At 38.2% G+C, this 21,930-nt stretch overlaps 2 pseudogenes; both read left to right on the top strand.

Moving 5' to 3' along the window:
- Positions 1-3,101: 3,101 nt before the first annotated feature.
- Positions 3,102-4,998, top strand: LOC126585274 (BAHD acyltransferase At5g47980-like; annotated as a pseudogene).
- Positions 4,999-13,472: 8,474 nt separating this feature from the next.
- Positions 13,473-14,816, top strand: LOC126585271 (stemmadenine O-acetyltransferase-like; annotated as a pseudogene).
- The last annotated feature ends 7,114 nt before the right edge of the window (positions 14,817-21,930 follow it).

The following is a 21,930-nucleotide window of genomic DNA, read 5'->3' as shown; positions in this document are numbered from 1 at the left end:
ATTGGTGACCTTAAGTTGTGTGCCAAAGGGGCCCACACCCCACTTTTTCCCCTCACTCCCCTGTTCCTTTCCAAATGCCCTTAGGGTCTCATTGGTTGCCACCTCACTTCTCTCCCTTTCTCTCTCTCCCGAAGAGCTCTCTCTCACCCGGAATTCTCCCATCCTTTGTGAAGCACAGCACCAACGTCACTTTCACCGACTCTGGCGAGCATCACACCCAGATCACCACCTCACACTGCTCCTTTTTCTCTCAAACACTCTTCTGCCCTCTTATCTCTCTCAGCTCACTCTCTCTCACCTCTAAATCTATCTTAGTTCTCTATCTTTCTTGTCCTCTTGGTGAAACCTCGAAATCAAGCCAACACCATCGTCGTTTCAACGAGCTTCAACCACAAAACAATGCACTACATTCTCTCCCTCGGATTTCTCACTCTCTAGACTCCGTGCACACTACACAGAAATGCAAAGGGGAACGCCGCCATATTTTCTGGCGAGTTCACAAACTTCCAACGAGAGTAAGCTTTGAGAATAACCTAAAAATTCTTGGATCATGTTTTAGTATATGTTTCTAGCTTTCTTAAGGGTCTTGATGTGGGTTTTAGTACATAACCGTTGTAGGGAAGACATCCTAGATTTTTCGGCTGCTTCGAGCCGTTTTCCGGCCAACTCCTGCCACTGCCGAGGAAACAAAGGTATATTTCGATTCCTTGTCCTCTGAGCTTCAATTTGATATATTGGAAGGCTAGGTTTAGTGAAGATTTCGTGTGGTTGGAGATGGGATTATTCCCGACGGTTGTAGCGGCAACCGGCCGGAGAAGAAGAAAAATAAAAAATAAAAAAAGAGAAAGGAAGCCCAGATTCGAGACCCAAATTGGATCTGAACCTAGGATCTGGCCCAGCCCAATTCAATGTGGATCAGGAATATTCCTGGAATATTCTCTGAAATATTCCTTATGTTGACTTTTTTGAAAATTTTTCAAAAACCCTCTTAGACTAATTTCGACGCCCCGAGTTCGTTTTTGACATACATTTAGTGAAATTTCAAAGTTTTAACATAATTGACCACCTGGGCGTCTCGGTTGACTTTTCGTTGACATTTTATGAAAATTGCACGGGATCCTTCTTAGCGTATTTCGACGTGCTGATTCCAAATCCGTCGTCCGTTTCTCCAAATTCAAATGCTTTAATTCTGTTTTACTAATGGACCCCAATATTATGCTTAGGTGCAATTACTACCGAAGACTCCGGCCTTCTTAGCTCGAACGGAGGTGACAGTGTAAGTACCTGTGAGTGAGTATTTTCTTTTATATAGTATATATATAATTGTTGGAAATTATAACACAATACACCTAGATTAGTGTAACGTTTATAAGATTTAGCGCTTTGATAGAAAATTATAACGTTATGCTACATCCTACGGGATACACATGTATGTATCTTATTATTGATGCCTTAATTATATTTATGGTTGTGAATAATATTATGTTGACTAGAATTATCGAATCACTGTGGCATGACTATATTTATGTTATCTGCTCATCGTTTGTTGCACTGATGTTAGTACTCGCCCAGGTCAGGGCCAATCTTTCACGTGTATGTTCACATCGCATCGTACGCTCACTTTGGATCCATTATAAGTGCTAGTCATATCCTAGATTGCTATAGGCAATTAGGACTCGTATGTGACGCGCATAACACCAGTCTTCACATGATTATAGTACTAAAACATATATCATTAATACACGCAGGTCATGTTCATCTCAGAATACCTCTGCATGAACTCATGTGTCAGCATATGTCGATGAACACTCGATGTGATGTATTTATTTCTACGAGATATTGTGATTACTAGAAGTTATATGCTTATCTACGAAATTTGTGACGTATTGGAGTCTTGAGATATTGCAGGCTATGATAAGTATTTTCATACTATACGTAGTATGTATATTTTGGAAACTATACTGATTTTACGGCGATGGGTTATAATGTTTTCAAAAAGATTTTTGTAAAGCTTTATTTTTAGGCCTACTCACCCTTGTTTTTCGCCTTTCCAGGTTTAGTAGCTGTGTTTTCGTGTCAACGAGGATTCTTGGCAAATCTTGGTGTAGTTGGTTACCTTCCATGGTATAATTTTTATCCTACTTTACTGTACTTTACTTATGCTTTGACATCACGTGTCAAATGAGTTCATTCCCACTCACCAACGCTCTTATATTTAGGCACTTTTAGGTTTAAATTTATTCACATTTTCCACATCACTACACTTTATGGCTTCGTCACCCTCTTGGTGTCGGCTAACACAGCTCGATTCGGAGTCTAGGTGGACATTTCAGGTCGGGGTTTGTCAACAACCATGTTTATATTAAATTTTAATCATCTTCAAGAATTAAAGTGGTAATTTATACTCAATATATTAATTTTCCACTTTTCTCAAGCAATAAAAAACTTATGTATTACTTTCTTCCACTTCTCTTTAGTAATAAAAAAACTAAGTTGTGTATTACTTTCTTCCACAAACACAAGCATATTTTTGTATCTATCTTTCAGTCGTGCTCCATTTTTTATTGATGAACCCTAAATTATAATTTCATGGCAATAGGAGATTATTCAATTAGTAAGAGTGAGATGTTGATTTCAATTAAAGTTTGAATATTGATTTTTGAATTATGTATAAATATGTCGATTTTTTTTTAAATTTTATAAAGAGGGTTTTTTTTATTAAATTGCACACAAAGTCCTCAAAATGTCAGAGACAGTCATGTGCCTTCTAAAGCATTAATACGATAAACTCGTCCTACTCTCAACTTTTTCCCTTCACAAGTGTTCTAATAATATTGAGAACGAATTTGGTGATTGCTACAAAAAAGAATTAAGAGACAGAATTAAGTAGTTGGGTCGATGAGAGTACAAGGTCAAAAGGGATTTCAAAAAGGCAATCATTTTCCCTATCTTTTCTGACACATCAATCATGTACGTATATATAATATTTAGGAAATATAAATAAAATGAATACAACAAAATAATGAACTTGAATTTCATCGCACAGGAGCTGCAGCCGTCTAAATCTGTGTATATATGCAGGTTCTTTGTTATGAAATTCAAGTGTGAAGCAAAAGATGGCTTCAGAAATGAAGGTTGAAGTCCTTCACAAAGAAACAATTAAACCATGCGCGCCCACGCGCAGCTGCGGGGCTCAGAGTGCCGACATGCTGGCCTATATCTTGCTTATTATTTACTTTTTTTCATCTTGGACGTATGTTTATGCCTACCATCGTAAGCAAAGATGTTACGGCGCCTAAGGCCAACAACTTTTGGCCATTGGCCAATGATTGGGGTTGATTATCACCAAAACCCTTCTAGAAATTGTTGATGTATACAAGAAACTGAATAAAATAAATAACTTTGATTTCATCCCACAGGTACTGACTTTTTGTGTTGAATTATATATGGAGGACCTCTGTTATGCAACTCTAGTGTAGAGCAAAAGATGGCTTCAGAGATCAAGGTTGAAATCCTCCACAAGGAAACAATTAAGCCTTCCTCTCCAACTCCTCACCACCTTAAAACTTCCAGCCTCTCTGGTTATGATCAGCTTACTCCTGAAATTTATGTCCCACTAATTCTCTTCTATCCCAACGGCGGTGATGAGGCCAGTATCGATCACCATGCTTTGTTTGCTGATAGATTCGGCCTTCTAAAAAGATCGTTATCTGAAGCCCTCACTCACTTCTACCCCTTTGCAGGAGAATTCATATTTAATGTTTCGATCAGCTGCAGTGACCATGGGGCTGGATTGATTGAAGCCCAAGTCAACTGTCCCATATCGAAGATTTTGGACAAACCTGATTTCCAGATCTTAGGACAGTTGATTCCAACTTCAATAGATTCCAAACAAGCAGAGACAGGCCATCTTCTTCTAGTGCAGGTCAGCTCATTTAAATGTGGTGGATTGGCAATTGGGATTAGTATTTCACATAAGGTCGCTGATGCTTCTACACTCAGCGCATTCATCAAAAGCTGGACCGCAATTGCCCTTGGCTCGGCAGGTGCTACTGACCATGCAGTGCCTTCTCCAGAATTTGGCATTGCAGCTACTATCTTCCCACCGCAAGATATCTTCAATTCGCAGCAAGGAACCATGGAATTTCCTCAAGAAAAGGGTATAGGAAAAAGATTCGTGTTCGATGCCTCAAAGATTGCTGCCCTCAGGTCCAAAGCTGCCAGTGCAACCGTGCCAAATCCTACGCGAGTTGAAGTTGTGTCAGCGCTCATTTGGAAATGCGCAATGGAAGCTTCAAGATCAAACTTGGGTTTTACAAAACCATCTGTGTGGTCTCAAGTGGTGAACATGAGAAAAAGATCAGGGAAAACCTTGGTGGAAAACATATTGGGGAACTTTTTGTCGTACTTTGCAGCAATGAGTACGGAGAGTGAGGTGGATCTGGAAAGATTGGTTGCAAAATTCAGGAAAGGCATCGAGGAACATAAAGAAAAGTATCCTAACAATGTTGGTTGTGAGGATGCACTTCAAAGTGTCAAAGAGTACGGGAATATCCTGATAAATGACAGTATAGTGATCTATACTTGTAGCAGTTGGTGCAGGTTTCCCTTCTATGAAACAAATTTTGGATGGGGGCAGCCGTCATGGGTGAGTACTCGTAGTAGTGAATTCAAGAATACGATTATATTGATGGACTCAAGTGATGGTTTTGGCGTGGAAGCGTTGTTGACTTTCACAGAAGAAGACATGGCCATAATTGAAAGACATGAAGACCTGCTTGCATATGCTTCTGTGAATCCGCCTGTCATTTAATTAACATCCTCTTGCGGTTCTTAGATGGATGTGATTGTATAGGTTTAAATTGTTTTTTCGATGCTTCTACTGTCTGCGTTTTCATTACTTTTTGCTCCTTAATGGTCTGTACTGTATCTTCAATAAAATTGATATGTTTTCAGCTTTATATTAGAACAATTAATGAATGAAGCAGATATGTTTCACCCTGTGTGTATTTCAATTATTATCTAATACATGAACCGTGATCTTCGAAGATGGCAATGGCATACCAGCTCAGTTGGCTTCAAAAGAAGTCACAGCCATAGCTAAAAGCAGTCAGGAGCCGCTTGCTTGCAGATGCTTATCTATATGACTGTAATTAATTAGTATCCTCTTGTCTCTTTCAATTATTGGGGTGATGTCGTTCTCTTTGTGGAGTGGTTAACATTGTGTTGCTTTTAGTCATTGACTTTTCTTAATAAAAGACCGGATTTGTTTTTTAATTATTATGCATACATAGTAGAGTTTGGCACCACGCGTAGCATCGCTATATGTACAAACATGTCTAGCATTACTACAATATTAGCTTTAGGTGTCGGATGCTGGTGACGGTTTAATAAGTCATTATGTTGAATAAAAGATATACAACACATCATTCAGTTAGTGTCGGATAACAATAAAATGATGTCGGTTATATCCGATATAAATTTCAATGGATATATTTTTAAATATTTTTAATATATTCCTGCCTTTTTAAGTTAATGGTAGCAGTTATAACCGACAAAAATTGACTATTTTATTATTTTAAGATGTTATATTGATTAAAAAAAGATACATAAACACATGCTTTAAATATATTTTTTTCACTCATGACCCTGTCAGATATAACCAACATGAATAAAGCAAAATTTTGGACGGCCGTTAGAATAATCTCTGAATTTTTTTTTTCACTCATGGTCCCGTTACCTAATCTCTGAATTTTTTTATTTTTTTATTTATTTATTTTTTTTGCGATTTTTTACACATGTTATCTCGGAGTGTATACAAACATATTTGACGGTTGGATCATTGAAACTAGTTTCGTAGAATGCATATCTTATCAAATTGATAGATTTAACAAACACTTAAGAGTTAATGTTATACTTTCATTAAGTATAAAATCAGATTTATCCACTAATGTAAATATTTTAAATTGAAGATCGAATTCATTCATTGCATTCTTATAGGATCGAGGAGTGTTACTGCAAAAAATCATCAAAATCAGAGCTAAAATAACCGTTAAATTCTGATTTTTCATTTATAACCATTGAAAACTTTTGTTCCGTTACCTAATTTATGAATGTTTCTTTTTTGCGATTTTTTACGTATGCGATTTTGAAGTGTGTACAAACAAGTTTGACGGTTGAATCGTTGAAAAACTTTTCAAATAATGCATATAGCATCAAAACGGTAGATTAAACCAACACTTAGAGTTAATGTTATACTTCCCCATCAAGTATAAAATAAGATTTTGTGGTATCCAGTGTAAATATTTTTGAAATTGAAGATCTAATTTGTTCAATGCATTCTTATAGGGTCGAGGAGTGTAGCTGTAAAAAATCATCAAAATCGGAGCTAAAATAACCGTTAAATTGTGATTTTTCGTTTATAACCGTCGAAAACTTTTGTTTTGTTACCTTATCTCTGAATGTTTGTTTATTGTGATTTTTTATATATGTGATCTCGGAGTGTGTACAAACAAGTTTGACGGCTAGAGATCATTGAAAAAAGTTTCATAGAATATGTATCGCATCAAAACAGTAGATTAAATAAACACTTAAGAGTTAATGTTATACTTCCATTAAGAATAAAATAAGATTTTGTAGTATCCACTAGTGTAAATATTTTAAATTGAAGATCAAATTTATTCATTGCATTCTTATAGGGTCAAGGAGTGTAGCTGTAAAAAATCATTAAAATTGGAGCTAAAATAACCGTTAAATTATGAGTTTTCGTTTATAACCGTCGAAAACTTTTGTTCCATTACGTAATATCTGAATGTTTGTTTTTTTACAATTTTTTATGTATGCAATCTTGGAGTGTGTACAAATAAGTTTGACGGTTGGATCGTTGAAAAAAGTTTCGTAGAATACATATCACGTCAAAATGGTAGATTAAACAAACACTTAGAGTTAATATTATACTTCCATTAAGTATAAAATAAGATTTTGTGTTATCCACTAGTGTAAATATTTTAAATTGAATATTGAATTTGTTCATTGCATTCTTATAGGGTCGAGAAGTGTAACTGTAAAAAATCATCAAAACTTGAGCTAAAATAACCGTTAAATTGTGATTTTTCGCTTATAACCGTTAAAAACTTTTGTTCCGTTACCTAATCTCTTAATGTTTTTTTTTTTTGTGATTTTTTACGTATGCGATCTTGTAGTATCTACAAACAAGTTTGATGGTTAGATCATTGAAACTAGTTTCGTATAATGCATATCTCCGTTAAATTTGCCTAAATTTTGAAGTGAGAAAAGTAATTTGTGCTAAATTTTTATTTATGTTTTTCAAGTATTGATTAGACAATATTTAATTTGTGCTAAAATTTTATTTTGTTTCTTTATTTCATATTTTACATGGGTTATTATCTATTAAACCAAACAATTATTTATTTAATTAAAAAAAACTTATTCTATTTAAATACATACTATTTATTTATTTATAAAACCAAACAATTATTATTTTATTTTTTTAAATTGTAACAAAATTTTTTGATGCAATTTAGAATTTTGGGAGGGAATTTAAAATTTTGGGATGGAATTTTGGGGGGATTTTTGCCACCATTTTTTTTTTGTCAATTATAATCAACAGTAATGAAAAAATTTCCAACATAAAACCCCTCTATCTCTTCCTTGAATCGATGCCTTCTCCCTTCCCCCTTTTCTCCTCTCCACATTTCCTTCTCTTCTCTTCTCTCTTATGGTTCTCCTCCGCTTGACATCTCCATGCTTCTTCTCTCTCCCTTCTCTCTTTTTCCATTTTTTCAATCACTTCCAAATACTTCTTATTAAGATTCTCTTGGTGATCCACAACCTGCTTCACCAAGTTCTCAAAAAACCTAGTCATTGAACTTAATTGCACCTTCATTTTCCTCTTCCTCTTCTGAATCTTCCTCATCAACACCTCTTCTCCAATGGAGTCTTCGGATCTGTTATCCACCATAAATGTATCAGCTAGAGCATCTGCTTATGTTAGCCAACATGATTGGCACGCGGTAGAGATGACTATAAGGGAAACTCTTGAGTTTGCAGGACGATGTCAAGGTGTTGGATTCAAATATGGCAAGCTTTACATAGTCAAGTCTTTGGGTATGAATAGTGCTTGTTTTTCCTCCAAGTCTCCGCATTTCTCCCCTTCTTCCTGCCTCTGCCTGTTGTTAGTTGTGTCGGGGACTACCGCGTCAAGAGGCTTCCAACTGCTGCATTAACACAAACAAGTGGGGGTAAAAACAAGGTCAGCATGAAAAACAAAGAGAACACAGAATAAGTACAACAAAAAAGCACGTAAATTGCTGCAATATCAACAAAAAGTGGTTGTTTATATTTTTATTATTATTAATATATTTTATGTCGGTTTTATCCGACAATAGTGTTTTTATTTATTCTTATTAATAAATTCTCTGTCGATTATATCTGACAGAAGTTCCTATCGGTTTTAGCCGACAGAAATGCTCTTATTTATTCATTATTAATATATTCTCTGTTGGTTATATCCGACACAATTTCTGTCAGTTTTAGAGTATTTTCTGTGGAAAATTCATTTCCTGATGCTGGCAATTATGTTGCTTATTATATCTGCCACTGCATCCATTTTCTGTCGAATTTTGCTTAAAAGTTGACAGTAATATACGTTTCTTATCGGTTATCATAGCGACACTAGTAAATGGTTTTGCAGTAATGTAGCGTCGTAAACACTAGCTAACTTGTTAGCACTTGAGCGCTCTTGGTAAATAGTAAAGAGAGTCTATACATATTTTATGATCAGTTCATATCTAGTAAGGCATCATCTACCTAGAGCTAAGAGCTAGATAATAGCTAGTTGTAATATTGTTATAAGTTTGTTACAACTGTCCATGTAACTAATCCTAGTTTAGTTAGTAAACGAAGCTTAATTAGTCACTAAGCTATTTTCCAAAGTGTATATAAACTTGATTGTAATTCCTTATTCATTAAGAAATGAAATACCAAGAGTTATTTCACATATGATCAACCCTAATTCTTCGAATTCTTCTTCGATCTCTTCGATTTCCATCCAAAACATCAGTTGTATGGTTCCTACAAAGTTTAAAAGGGACAATTGTCTGGCCTGGAAAGCTCTCTTTGCTCCGATCTTTCGCCAATATAAACTTACAGGCATCATCGATGGATTTGAGAAATGTCCACCGCCTTTCCTTCTTGATCCCTCTGGTGTGACTCCTGGAATTCCTAACCCTAATTTCAAGATCTAGTATGAAAATGATCAAAATATCCTGATGTGGTTGAATTCTACTCTTTCTGAAGATCTAATTTCGTTCAGCGTCGATGTAACTTCATCTCGAGAATTATGGCAGAATCTTGAACAGTGTTTTGGTGGAGTCTCGGCTGCTCACATTCATCAGCGACGATCGCATCTTCATGCAATTCAGAAAGGTGATCTCTCAATCTCTGATTATCTGCAGCGTATCAAAGGCATTTCAGATGCTCTTATAGCTGCCGGAGCCCCAAATTCTGAACCAAATCTCATTGTTGTAATCCTTAATGGTCTATCTGATAATCATTCATTGATTCTAGCATGCTTCGCATTTCATCTACTTCCTTAGATGAACTTCATGGCCTACTAATGAACAAAGAAATTTTCATGCTTTGGAAAAAGAAAGCTCATTCCTCTGCTATTGCAGAACCATTTCAAGCCTTTGCTGCTTAAGCTCCACAATTCCAGCAAGGTCTTTTACCCACGCCCTCCTTCTCACAAGCATATGGGAATTCTAATAATCGCAACAATTTTCAGCGCAACAATCGCAATAATGGTAACTTTTAGAAAAACAATCGAGGAAGACGCAATTATCATGGCAATTACAACAATTATGGAACTGGCAATGGTAACTCTAATTGAAATTATGGTAACTTAAATCGCAATTCTGGTGGTTACAGTCAAAATTCTAGCAACCAGTCTCCCTGTCAAATTTGCAATTCATTTGACTGCTATGCTCGAATGAATCATGCTTTTGCTGGCAAATTTCACCTGCTTAGCTTACTGCCATATGTGTCAACATTGCTTCTTCTTCTCAGCCTCAATGACTTCTAGATTCTGGAGCTACTTCGCATGTCACTAATGACATTGCAGCAATCTCTTCTCCCACTCCGTACTCTGGTGAAGACAAGGTCTATGTTGGTGATGGAAAATGTATGGCAATTCAGCACACCGATTCTTCTGTTCTTCAAACCCCACATGTTGCTTTTCACTTAAATAATGTTCTTCATGTACCAATGATGCAATTTAATTTGCTCTCTGTGTATCAGTTTTTAAGGGATAATTATTGCTTTTTAACCCTTGATTTTGATGGTTCTGTTATCAAGGACCATTCCCCTGGGAAGATGTTTTTTCGGGGCCCAGTTAGGAATGGCTTCTATCCCTTACAAGGTCAACCACTTAAAGCTTCACCTTCTGCTCTTGTTAGGACTAAAACTTATTTACAACAATGGTATAACAGGCTTGGTCATCCCTCCACAACCATTCTCAGAAGGATTCCACATACTAATAAACTTGTTCATGATAGTTTTGCTTTTGTTATTTTTTTTTTTTTTTTTTTTTTTTTTTGTGTAGACTGTGCCATTAGCAAAAATCACAAGTTGCCATTTTCATATAGCACTACTATCGTTTCTTATAGCTTGGAGTTAGTTCATTGTGATGTCTGGGGTCCCTGTCCAGTTTCATCTATCAGTGGTTATAAGTACTAGGTACTCTTTGTGGATGAGTATAGTAAATATAGCTAGTTGTTTCCTTTAAAAGCAAAGTTTGAAGTTTTCTCTATCTTTGTAATTTTTAAAACCTATGTTGAAAATCTACTTGGAAATAAAATCAAGACTTTCAGAACTGATTCAGGGGGTGAATTTACAAGTTCTGCATTTAGTTCTTTCTTACTCTAGCAAGGTATTTCTCATCAATTTAGTTGTCCCCATACACTTGAGCAAAATGGGAATGTTGAACGCAAGCACAGACATCTCACTGTGACTGCAAGGACACTTCTTGTTCGTTCTAAAGTTCCACACAGATTCTGGGTAGAAGCATTTTCTATTGCTTTATATCTTATCAATCGGCTGCCTATTTCTGGTTCATATCAATCTCCATGGGAAATTATCTTCAACAAGCCTCCTAATTATTCCAAGTTGAAGGTTGTTGGCCGTAGTTGCTATCCTTGGCTCAAACCCTATGTGCACTCCAAGTTGGATGGTAAAAGTACACAAGGCGTTTTTCTGGGATATAGCCTTCAACATAAAGGCTATAGCTGTTTAGATGTCCTCTTAAAAAGGGTATATATTTCACGGCATGTTCTCTTTAATGAAGATCATTTTCCATTTCGTGATCCTTCTTCACTTCCTAGAGGTTCTTCTCAGTGGTCTTCTTCTACAACATTAACCATACCAACTGAGTTTCTCCTGCCATTTCCTCAATTACGCACATCTGCAGCACAAGAATCACACTCATCTATGGGATAGCGTACATACTATTCTACTTACACTTCTTCACCTTCCCCACACCATCAACAACAATCTCAGGAGTCTACATCAACAACTAGTTCTCAGGAGCATTCCACTTTTCCTCCTCCAGTTTTAGTTTCAGCTCCTACCAATAATCATCCCATGATAACCAGATCTAAAGCTGGAATTTTCAAGCCTAAAGCTTTGGTAGCAACTAAACACCCTATTGATCCAGGTTCATTTGTACCTACAACATTTCTACAAGCCTCCAAACATGAGCACTGGCACAAAGCAATGCTTAAAAAGTTTCAGGCTCTTCAATCCACATGCACCTAGACTCTTGTACCATCATCTCCACATCAAAATCTAGTAGGCTACAAGTGGGTATTCGGTATAAAAAGGAAACATGATGGCTCCATTGACAAATACAAAGCCCGCCTTGTTGCTAAAGGTTTCCATCAACAAGAATGAATTGATTTCAAGGAAACCTTCAACCCTGTTGCCAAACCTATTACAATTTGCATTCTTCTCACTCTTGCTTTGCAACATGATTGGTTTTAAAACCAACTTGACATAAGCAATGCCTTTCTCCATGGTACTCTCCAAGAAAAAGTCTTTATGCAACAACCTCCCAGTTTCATTGATTCCTCCAATCCATCCTATGTCTGCAAGCTCAACAAATACCTTTATGGATTAAAGCAAGCCCCTCGGGCATGGTATGATAAGCTTTTTCAAACTCTGGCTTTACTTGGTTTCACAAATTCTCAATCGGATTGCTCTCTATTTGTGAAACTTCAGCCATTCCCTGTGCTATTCTTATTTATGTGGATGACATTCTGGTAACTGGCCCCAATACTTCTCTATGTCAACACTTTATTCAGCAACTTAGTTCCTTATTTCCAGTTAAGGATTTAGGATCCTTACATTACTTTCTTGGCTTAGAAGTGCACAGATCTCCTGAGGTTATTTTTCTGTCTCAAGGCAAGTATGCTTTAGATCTCTTAGTCAAGACACATATGGAATGATGCAAACCATGTGTTACTCCTTTATGAACACAGAAACTTGATCATGTTGGTGTTCCTTTGGCTAATCAAACAGAGTACAGATCGATAGTAGGGGCATTACAGTATCTTAATTGGACAAGACCTGATATTTCCTTTGCAGTGAATCAAGTCTGCCAATTTCTTCATTGTACCAAAAAAGGGATTCACACTTTCAAGGTGTCAAAAGAATACTACGATTTTTAAAGGGTACCATTGATCAAGGTATGTGGTTTAAGAAAGGCCCATTGCATCTTACAGCCTTCTCTATTGCCGATTGGGTAAGCTATGTGTTTGATCGACGATCCACCAGTGGATATTGCATCTATTTGGGCAAAAACCTAATCAGTTGAGTGCCGAAAAGCAACATGTTGTTGCTCGATCTTTTACCGAGGTTGAATATAGATCTCTTGCACATACTGCAGCTGAACTAACTTGGGTGTGTAAAATTTTCAAAATGTAGCCTTCCAACTCTCCACTATTCCTAAACTTTGGTGTGACAACGTTTCTGCAATCTCTCTGGCTTCTAATCCAATTTTCCATGCTCACACAAAGCACGTGGAAATTGATTATCACTACATTCGTGAACTTGTTCTTGCCAAACTGCTTCGAGTGCAATATATTAATACTCAACATCAAGTTGTTGACATACATACCAAGTCTTTGTCTAAAGCTCGATTTCAATATCTCTAGTCCAAGCTTTCTCCTGGCCCTTCTCCGATCAGCTTGAGGGGGTGTAAAGAGCTACATAATAGCTAGTTGTAATAATGTTATAAGTTTGTTACAACTGTCCATGTAACTAATCCTAGTTTAGTTAGTTAACTAATCTTAATTAGTCACTAAGCTATTTTCCAAAGTGTATATAAACCTGATTGTAATTCCTTATTCATTAAGAAATGAAATACCAAGAGTTATTTCAGATAAGAGCTAGGTAAGATGGCCACAGAAATCTAGGTAGAAATTATTGAGTGGCAAACAATTAAACCATCCACCTCAACTCCTCATCACTTGAGAAGTTATGAACTCTCTGTTTTCGGTCAGATGGCTATTGTAATTTACACCCCACTCCTCTTCTATTCTATTACCAGCACTACCACTACTACTAGTAAGGTCATCACTCGCCACCATGCTATGCCGTAGATGAAAGATGACGGCATCTAATAGAATCATTAGCTAAAACTCTCACTCACTTTTACCCTTTAGCAGGAATGATTGTGGAAGGTAATTCCATAGTTGAGTGATGGAACTGCATTCAGCAAAGCGTGAATCCGCTGTTGCTTGTTGGATGTTTTGGAAAACTCTGGTGGCCAGATATTGAAACGATTCCTGCCAATTGGAATTGAATCCAAAGAAGCAGGCACAGGCTGGTTGCTTTTTGTCCGAGTTAACTTGTTTGAGTGTGGTGGAATGGCAATTGGGTTGAGCATTTCACTAGGATTGCTGATGCATCCACACTACGCACATTCATATATTGTTGGGCCACAATAGCCCTTGAGTCAAGTGACAGTGATCAGGTACTAAACTTTTTTGGTGCTGCATCTCTTTTTCCACCAATAGGATTTTCAAACTCATCACAGCCACCAGCAAGGGAAGTCATCAAAGAAAAATGCATAACACAAAGGTATGTATTTGATGCCTCGCAGATTGCCACTCTCCAATCTGAAATAGCCAGTTCAGTTGTTCCCAAACCTACACGCGTAGAAGCGGTTTCAGCACTCATTTGGAAGCGTGCAACCAAAGCATCGAGAGCAAACTTGGGGAAGCAAGGGCCTCCATTTTTTCTGTCAAGATGTGAACTTGCGCAAAAGGGTTGTGCCTCCCTTTCCAGATAACTTTGCTGGGAATGTTTTGGGTTCCTTTACATAAAGGCTGATGAAGAGAGTAGTGTGATAAATCCAAAAGACTTGTTTGCTAAATTGAGAGAAAGCGTTGAAGGATTGAAAGAAAAATATGCTGCAAAACTTGTCTGATTCTGATGAGGCATGGCAAGAAATCAAAGATAAGCACAATATGCCAAAAAATAATGACGAAATGGAGATTTATAGCTGCACAAATTGGTTTAGGTTTCCTTTCTATGAAGCCGATTTCGGATGGGGAAAACCGTCATGGGTGAGCGTAGCTTATATTGCAATTAAGAACATAATTGTATTGACGGACAAAAGAAATTGCAGTGGAATTGAAGTATGGGTGACTGTGAGTGAAGAAAGCATGGCCTTATTTGAAAGCAATGTGGAACTGCTTGGATGTGCTTATGTAATTCCAAGTGTGATCAACACCTAGTAGTGACCAAATTAAGAGGCTACTCCTCCATTTCTAATGTGACTTAAAACATAAATTGATAGGTTTTTAATTTTTTAACAGCTTAATTATTTTTCTTACTCGACGGAGAAGTTTTCAATTTGCAAATACTTTTTTGTTTTAAAAAATATACCCCACTTTTTAATCATCATGCCAAACTCCAACCACTTCGTTTCATTTGTCTTTGTATTACAAGTCAAGCTTTAATTGTGGTTACATCATGATAATTTGATTTCTTGATTACAACCTTCTTTTCTATAATTTGATTTCTTGATCACAAACTTCTTTCTCCTTTTGACGACTTGATCATAAACTTTATTTGCGGGTTTTGGCATATTCTCTTTTAATTAATTGAATACTGTACTGTTTTTTTCTACATTCATAAAAGATGATAGCGAAAAGAGGTGTGAAAATTATTGACATAAACTTTATTAAGTTTTCCGTGTGAGTGATGATGTGGTCATATTTTATATATTTTTATCATACATGTTTTTTTTCGATTTTGTGTACCTGGCTAAATCGGATAAATGGTCTCAGTTGTTATAAGGTATTTAGAAGATAAAAAAATTCAGATTTAAACCAATTTGTGATGAAATCAGTTAGAATTTATGTTAAGAATTAAAACTTCCACCCTTCCTTCGTTAGTAAGCCTCACGTGTGAGGCTAAAATAGTATCCTGCCCCTTACTCATTGGTTCCCGATTTCAAGTGTTTAAATGGGACATTATTGACCAGGTTCAGCAAGTTTGTGTCATCGAATGGATGGGTGAAGTCCTCTTGTTCGTCTGGAGGAATTTCCGCTAGGGACGTTTCCTGGCCAATGAGCACACAGCTCCCCAAGAGGTTGGCGCCGGTTGATATTGTCTGTCGGGCTTCTGCTTATTGGCGGGCTGTAAGAGAATGACAGAGTTAATTCTGAAAGGTGCCTTTGTTGGGCCTTAGGTGTAGGCCTTAAGGCTCACAATCAAAATTAACTTTAAGTGTTCAGGCGTGCCACTGCCATATTTAGCATGACAGATGTAAAACAGATGTTTAGTTTAATTGTATATGCCCGAGAGACCAAGTTAGCTATGAAAGGTGCCATTTTAGGGCCTTATGTGTAGGCCTTGAGGCTCGCAATCAAAACTAACCAAGTACTCGAACATATAGTGGTTGTTTCATTATTGCGGAAGTCTTACAACTGTTATACTTTAATCACCTGAGCCCGAAGAGCAAAACGAACCCAAATAGGTGTCTTTGTATGGCCTTAGGTATAGGCATTGAGGCTTCCCATCAGAATTAATTCTATACTCAAGCGTTCTGTGGCAATCATAATATAACAGAAGTAAAACTAAGAAATAGGCTGATTACTTGCGTCCCAAGTAACTTCGGACTTCTTGTTATCAAGGACTGTCGTGGATGGGTTAAGTCCACATAAAGTTCTTTTTTATGCCTTGAGACCAAGGACTTTTGATTGATCAATCTTGTATGCCCGAAAGGTTAGAACTTAGATCGGGTCAAGCTATGAGTGTGGATTCCAACTTTACTTTTACATGGTTGGGCACCATTAAACCGACCAAATTCAAGAACCAAGAAACCTTTTAATCATAAACTTGCTAGAATAACTTGAATACAGATGGAAGTATACATCATATTACTAGATTTATGAATGAAAGGACAGAACAAAGAGGGTCAGGCAAGGTTTCACCTTGTCGGGCAAGGCTGATCGTCTTGCAACTTCCTCTCTTTGTGATTTACAAAGGGTTTGAAAGCTAAAAGGGGGGATTGGGAGATGAGTTTACAAGAGGGAATCAATACTACAGCAAGATTTAGACAAGGTAGCAGAGCTTTTACAAAGGCTTTTGGTGAAGGTTGATCCTGAAAAGGATGAAGGCTTGGTGTTAACTACAGCTTCGTATGCAAATCTGGCTTGAGCAGAGTTTGTGTATTTGTTTGTTTGATTGAGTGTCCTTATCTTTGATTTCTCTTTCCCTTTTTTATAGATGATTTGGCTTGGCTACCTGCAGCATCAATCTTGCCCGAATGCAGCTGAAGGGTAGTGACTCATCAGTTTTTTACTTGTACTGCCATTGTAAAATACTTTTGGGCTGATTAGCTGGCTAGTCTACACCATTTAACTTCTAGGTAGGTGAGCAAGTGACTCAAGTGATCTGCACTTAGTCGAGAAAATGGCTTCTTCCTTCTTCTGGGCTTCGGCTGGGCCTTGGGCTTCCTTCCTTCTAGACCTTCTTTTGGGCTAACTTTCTTTTGAGCCCAAAGTTCAAGTTTTAACCCAAACAGTGCCCCCTTCAATTAATATTCAGGCTGGAATTCCAGGCACCAATATTGATTGAATAGCCGCCCCTTATACCCACGCCTTTACTTGGGACTTGCATTTTTTCAAAAATAACCGTCACTTACCTGCAATCTCTCCACTAACCCACGAATCATCAGTTATCCCTACTAGAAAATCCCCATCTTTTAAAATTTCTTACCTTCCCAGATATTTTACTTCTTTCAAATTTTCAGACTCCATTTTGCTTTTTGCCCAATATCTTCTGCCCTTGTCATCTTCTTGTCGTACCTCTTCCAAACTTATCAAATGGCTTCAGGATCCGGTCAAGTCCAGCTATCATACAAATCTGGTGAAGGCATCACTACTTTATGCCGCTTACTTAACGGATTGCATCGCCCTCGGGCAGGTTTGTGTTCTCAACTTTTCTTTGAAGCACACGTGGTACAATTGTTGGGTCCTGCATGGATTTCTCACGTCTCTGCTGTGATAGAGAATAATATGCCCAGGGGTAACTGGTTTACCCCAAATTCTTTCTTGGCCAAGACGGGCATGTTTTCATCTAAGTGGTCATCATATCGTCGTGGTTGTCCTCTAATGAACGACCCAGCTTGGGCTCAATGGATTGATGAACTAGAGCCAACCTTCAAGAAGAAGTGGATGAACAATGGTATCTATGAATTAATAATTCTTTCAAAGACTACCATTATTGCCAAGCCCGAACCCAAGTCTTCGAGCTAAGACCATCGGGCAGGATTGTAGATGTTACCCAAGACTGGGTTCCCTCTTCCTCTTCAATTGCTGAAAGCTTCGGTTCCTCCGCCTCTTTTCTTCGATTGGAATACAACTTTGCAACCTTTAAGAGTTACGGGACTTCTTTCAAGGGTTTCATCCCTTTTGTAAAGGAGAATTTTGGTGCAGATTCCTCTTATGCCAATAAAGATCAGGAACATATGTATTTCCTTTTATATTGGCTCAACAAGCACGTTTTTCCAAATAAATCTAAAGGGATGAAGGTTGAATGAATCCCCTTAGTGGAAGCCCTTCACAACTTTGATGATGTAGCCACAGGTTCATTTCTTCTTTCTCATCTTTATCATGTCTTTTTTTAAATGACTCGAGGCGAGCCATTTGAAACCAATCTGAATGGACCCATATGGATGATCCAAATATGCCTCCAATGGTATTTCCCAGAATTTCGGGCTATTAACTTAGAGTTCCCAGAAGGTGTGGCCCCTGCCCGAATCTTAGCTGAAGCCGCTTCTACAGATCACTCTACTTTTGCCTGTTTTTATTTCTTCAAAGTTTGTAGAACCCGATCATACTTGGAGTGGGGCACTTCAGTTTTGAGGAGATATCCTTGGTTCTCTGACCAAGCCTTCCAAGACGCTCTCGGGGAAGATGCCACCTCATTTTGTAGGGAGAAATTCATTAGTTGTATTTAACCAAGAGACATAGCCTGGGGAGTTCATGTCAACCGCTATGATCGTGGGTTGGAATTGTATCACCCTAATTTTTGTAGCAAGCAATTAGGATTTAGGCAAGCCATTCCTATCCTATTCTTTGATTATGTCCACTGTGGCACTTCCTTCCGGTTACCATCCCTTTCAGAGGTGACCTTTCGAGCTGCCCGACGAAGTCTGGAAGTTATGAATCAGGCTGCCCGAAAGTCCATAGTTCTTAACTTCGAATGTACTCCACTCTTCTCCACCTGGTGGGAAGCCAAATGGACCAAGAAATATGGAGGAGATTTGCGAGAAACTCACGACCATCTTTTTAGCCAACTTTCCCTCAAGTCATACCCAAGTTCGAGCGAACTTGAAAACTGGAAGGAAATGGTTCAGCAGAAGAACCGTTTACTTTTGATTAATATTTCTCTCCCCGACTTGACTCTGCCTTTCTTTGAAGTTATTTAAGTCTTATTTTTCTTGATCCTGCAGCTCAAGTAGATGTTCAATCGGCATCCATTGAATCAGATGATGATTTAACTGATGCAGCAGTTCTTCATGAAGCCGCAGTAGAGGCTCAAAGACGAGAAACTGGAGAAGGCGGAGATGTTTCAGAATCTTTTGGAGATTCAGAGGTTGAAGAAATACCCGAAGCAAACATCAAAGCGTCTAAGCGGAGAAAAGTAGTTGTGGTCGATACCTCAGAATCTGAACCTGCATCACCACCCAAACCTAAACGGCCAATTCCTTCCATAAAGAGTAAGAGAGCGAGGGCCATCCAAGCTTCCAAGTCTTCAGCCTTGTCGGCTCCAGTTTCTGAGGCAGGCATAAAGAAGCAAAAGTCTTCAAGTAAGTTTTTTGCTCTCCTTTATCATACTGCCACCCTTCTTCCTATCTAATTGTCCCTGTTATTTTTGAAATCAGGACCTCAGGCTTCCAAGAAACCAACTATTGCATCCAGGGAGGATCCACTGGAAACTAAAATGCATCAAAAAGCTGAAGATCTACAGAATGTTACCCTCAGTGAGCTTGAGGTATTTGCTTGTATTTTTATCTGCATGATCTCCCTTGCTTTTCTTAAACTCTGAACATGATTGCTTGATTTAGGAAATAAGGGAGGAAAAGATTCTCCCGCCCGATGCCTCTTTATCATTTGCCTAAGAAACAAGCGTATCTCCTCATTGGGTTAATCATTCAGAAGTGCATTTCCCTCATTCTCGAACCTTGAGTAACTTTATAGTCTTTGGAACAGATGATTGAACTTTTCTCTTCATTTCTTTTTATCCAGGTTGGGGTATCTGCCCCCCTGCCTAGTCAAGGTTCACCTCCAAAGTCTTCTATTTCTCCTTCTACCCTAGAGGCAACTCCAGCTTCTCAATTCAATCCAAAAACAGGAGTCATGTTGCATTTTGTGGATGAGGATAGTAGTTTGGTGAGCAGTTGTCCTGACATTGAACTTCTATACACTGTATCCATATTAACTTTCTATTTACATTTTCTCCAGCTATATCCAATACATGAATCACAACGACCGTCAGTGGTGACACTTGAAGAACCCGTAGCCCTTGAGATTCCTGCGACCTCAAGGGTAGCGATTTTACAGGTGCTTCCTTGCCCAATACCTACTACCGATGAACTTCCTTCTTCTCATTAGGGTTACACTCAGGTATGGAGGCATCTTTTCTTTATGTTTTCTTCTCATAACCTGTTTACTAACAACTGTTGCAATCCCTGGATGCTCCTAGGGCATTATTAAAGGTTCGGGCACAACTTTTTCTTCTCCCGTTGGTGTTAGTGATTATTCTCTTCAAACAGGAGTTGATACTTTTCCTCTTAAAGCCCCAAGGCCCATTCAGGCATATTTCTTCTTCCCAAAGCTTCTCTCTAACTTAAATTGTCTTTCTTGCCTTAATCTGGTCATCTTTGGTTCTTGCAGCAGGCCATCGAAGAAGCTTCGGGCAAATCTCCCCCACGTTTGGTGTGTAAGACGGAGTTACCCCGGCCTTCTTCAACTTCTGAAGGTACATGGATTTCCCTCCCTGGAATTGAGAGAACCGGGACTGAAACTAGAAATTTGGCCTCATCAATGGTTACTACTCCATCAGAAGAAACTGGAGTACGAACCCATCCCCCTTCTTTTTCATTTCCAACGACTGCTAACTTGCCCGAGCTTTTTGAAGAATTCAAGCAACTTGAGACAAGGCTGAAATCTTTAAAGCGTTCTTCTGAACCTTCCAGCTTTCAAGAGCAATGCCGAGCTTTCCAAGAATGGGTAAGGAAGGACTTCTCAGCTTCGTTCAGCCTCAAGGCTCTTCATGACATAGAAAAGGTTACGATAGAGCTTTTCAAAGCCGGCCAGCTATCCAAAACCCAACATGATTCTTTTCTCTCTTACTTCGAGAACCTGAGGGCTCTCAGGGATCAACATCAGAGAGCTGAGAGACAAGCCAATCGTGTAAGATGCTTCAAGGAGAAAGAATCAAGCACATCTGCTCAGGTCGAACAGTTGATGGATGAGGGCTTGCTGACAAAAGAAAGGATTAGAGTGGTAACTTCTGAAATCCAGAAGCTGGAATAATAACTTGTTGCTCTTAAAGCTGAGCAAACAACTCTTCTTGGCACCCTTAAACATCAAATTAAACAAGTGAAGAAGTCAAACTTAGAGCTAGAGCACACTAGGTCTCAACTTGTTAATAGCAACATTGTTCTGACTGAACCTAGTAGAATTTTTGCAATCATGCAAACTTATCATTCCCGAATAATTACTCTGAGTGAAGATGTAAATCTGTTAGACTAGGATCACTTATAACCCTTCTTTTTATCAGAATGAACATGTGTTTTGCCTCTGCTTGCCTTGCTCATGGCACTATTTGAAAAAAAATCCCATGTTATATATCCGGGCAACTCCCTGCCCCCTTTTTATTTTCTTTTTTGCTTCCCCTACTAATACCAATTTCAGGACCTGATCATGATCACTTGGTCATTCTTCTGGTGCTATTATTGTTGACATAGGGGTATTGGGGTAACATGGAATCTATCTCCCTCTTCTTTTGCAATGAATGATGACCCCGACTTCTCTACCCAAATCAGGTTGATCCTGTTGATAGAGGCTTCTGGGAAAGGGTTTGTATCAACCATCATATTGGCTTGAGGTTTGTCAAGCAATAACTTTCCCTTCACTATAAGGTCTTGTATCCAATCTTTGAACTGGACATAATTGGCTATGGAATGGTTGAAGGTATAGTGCAACTTGCAATACTTCTTCCCCTTAGCTCTTCTGGCTTGGGCATCTTTTGAGTACTATCAGGCAAAATTACTCTTGCCTGCACTAGTTCTTCATAGATCTCAGGTGCTTTGGCCAAATCAAATGAATAACT

This window comes from Malus sylvestris, chromosome 10 (assembly GCF_916048215.2).
Source record: "Malus sylvestris chromosome 10, drMalSylv7.2, whole genome shotgun sequence".
NCBI lineage: Eukaryota > Viridiplantae > Streptophyta > Magnoliopsida > Rosales > Rosaceae > Malus > Malus sylvestris.
This window is presented reverse-complemented; position numbering and strand designations above follow the sequence as displayed.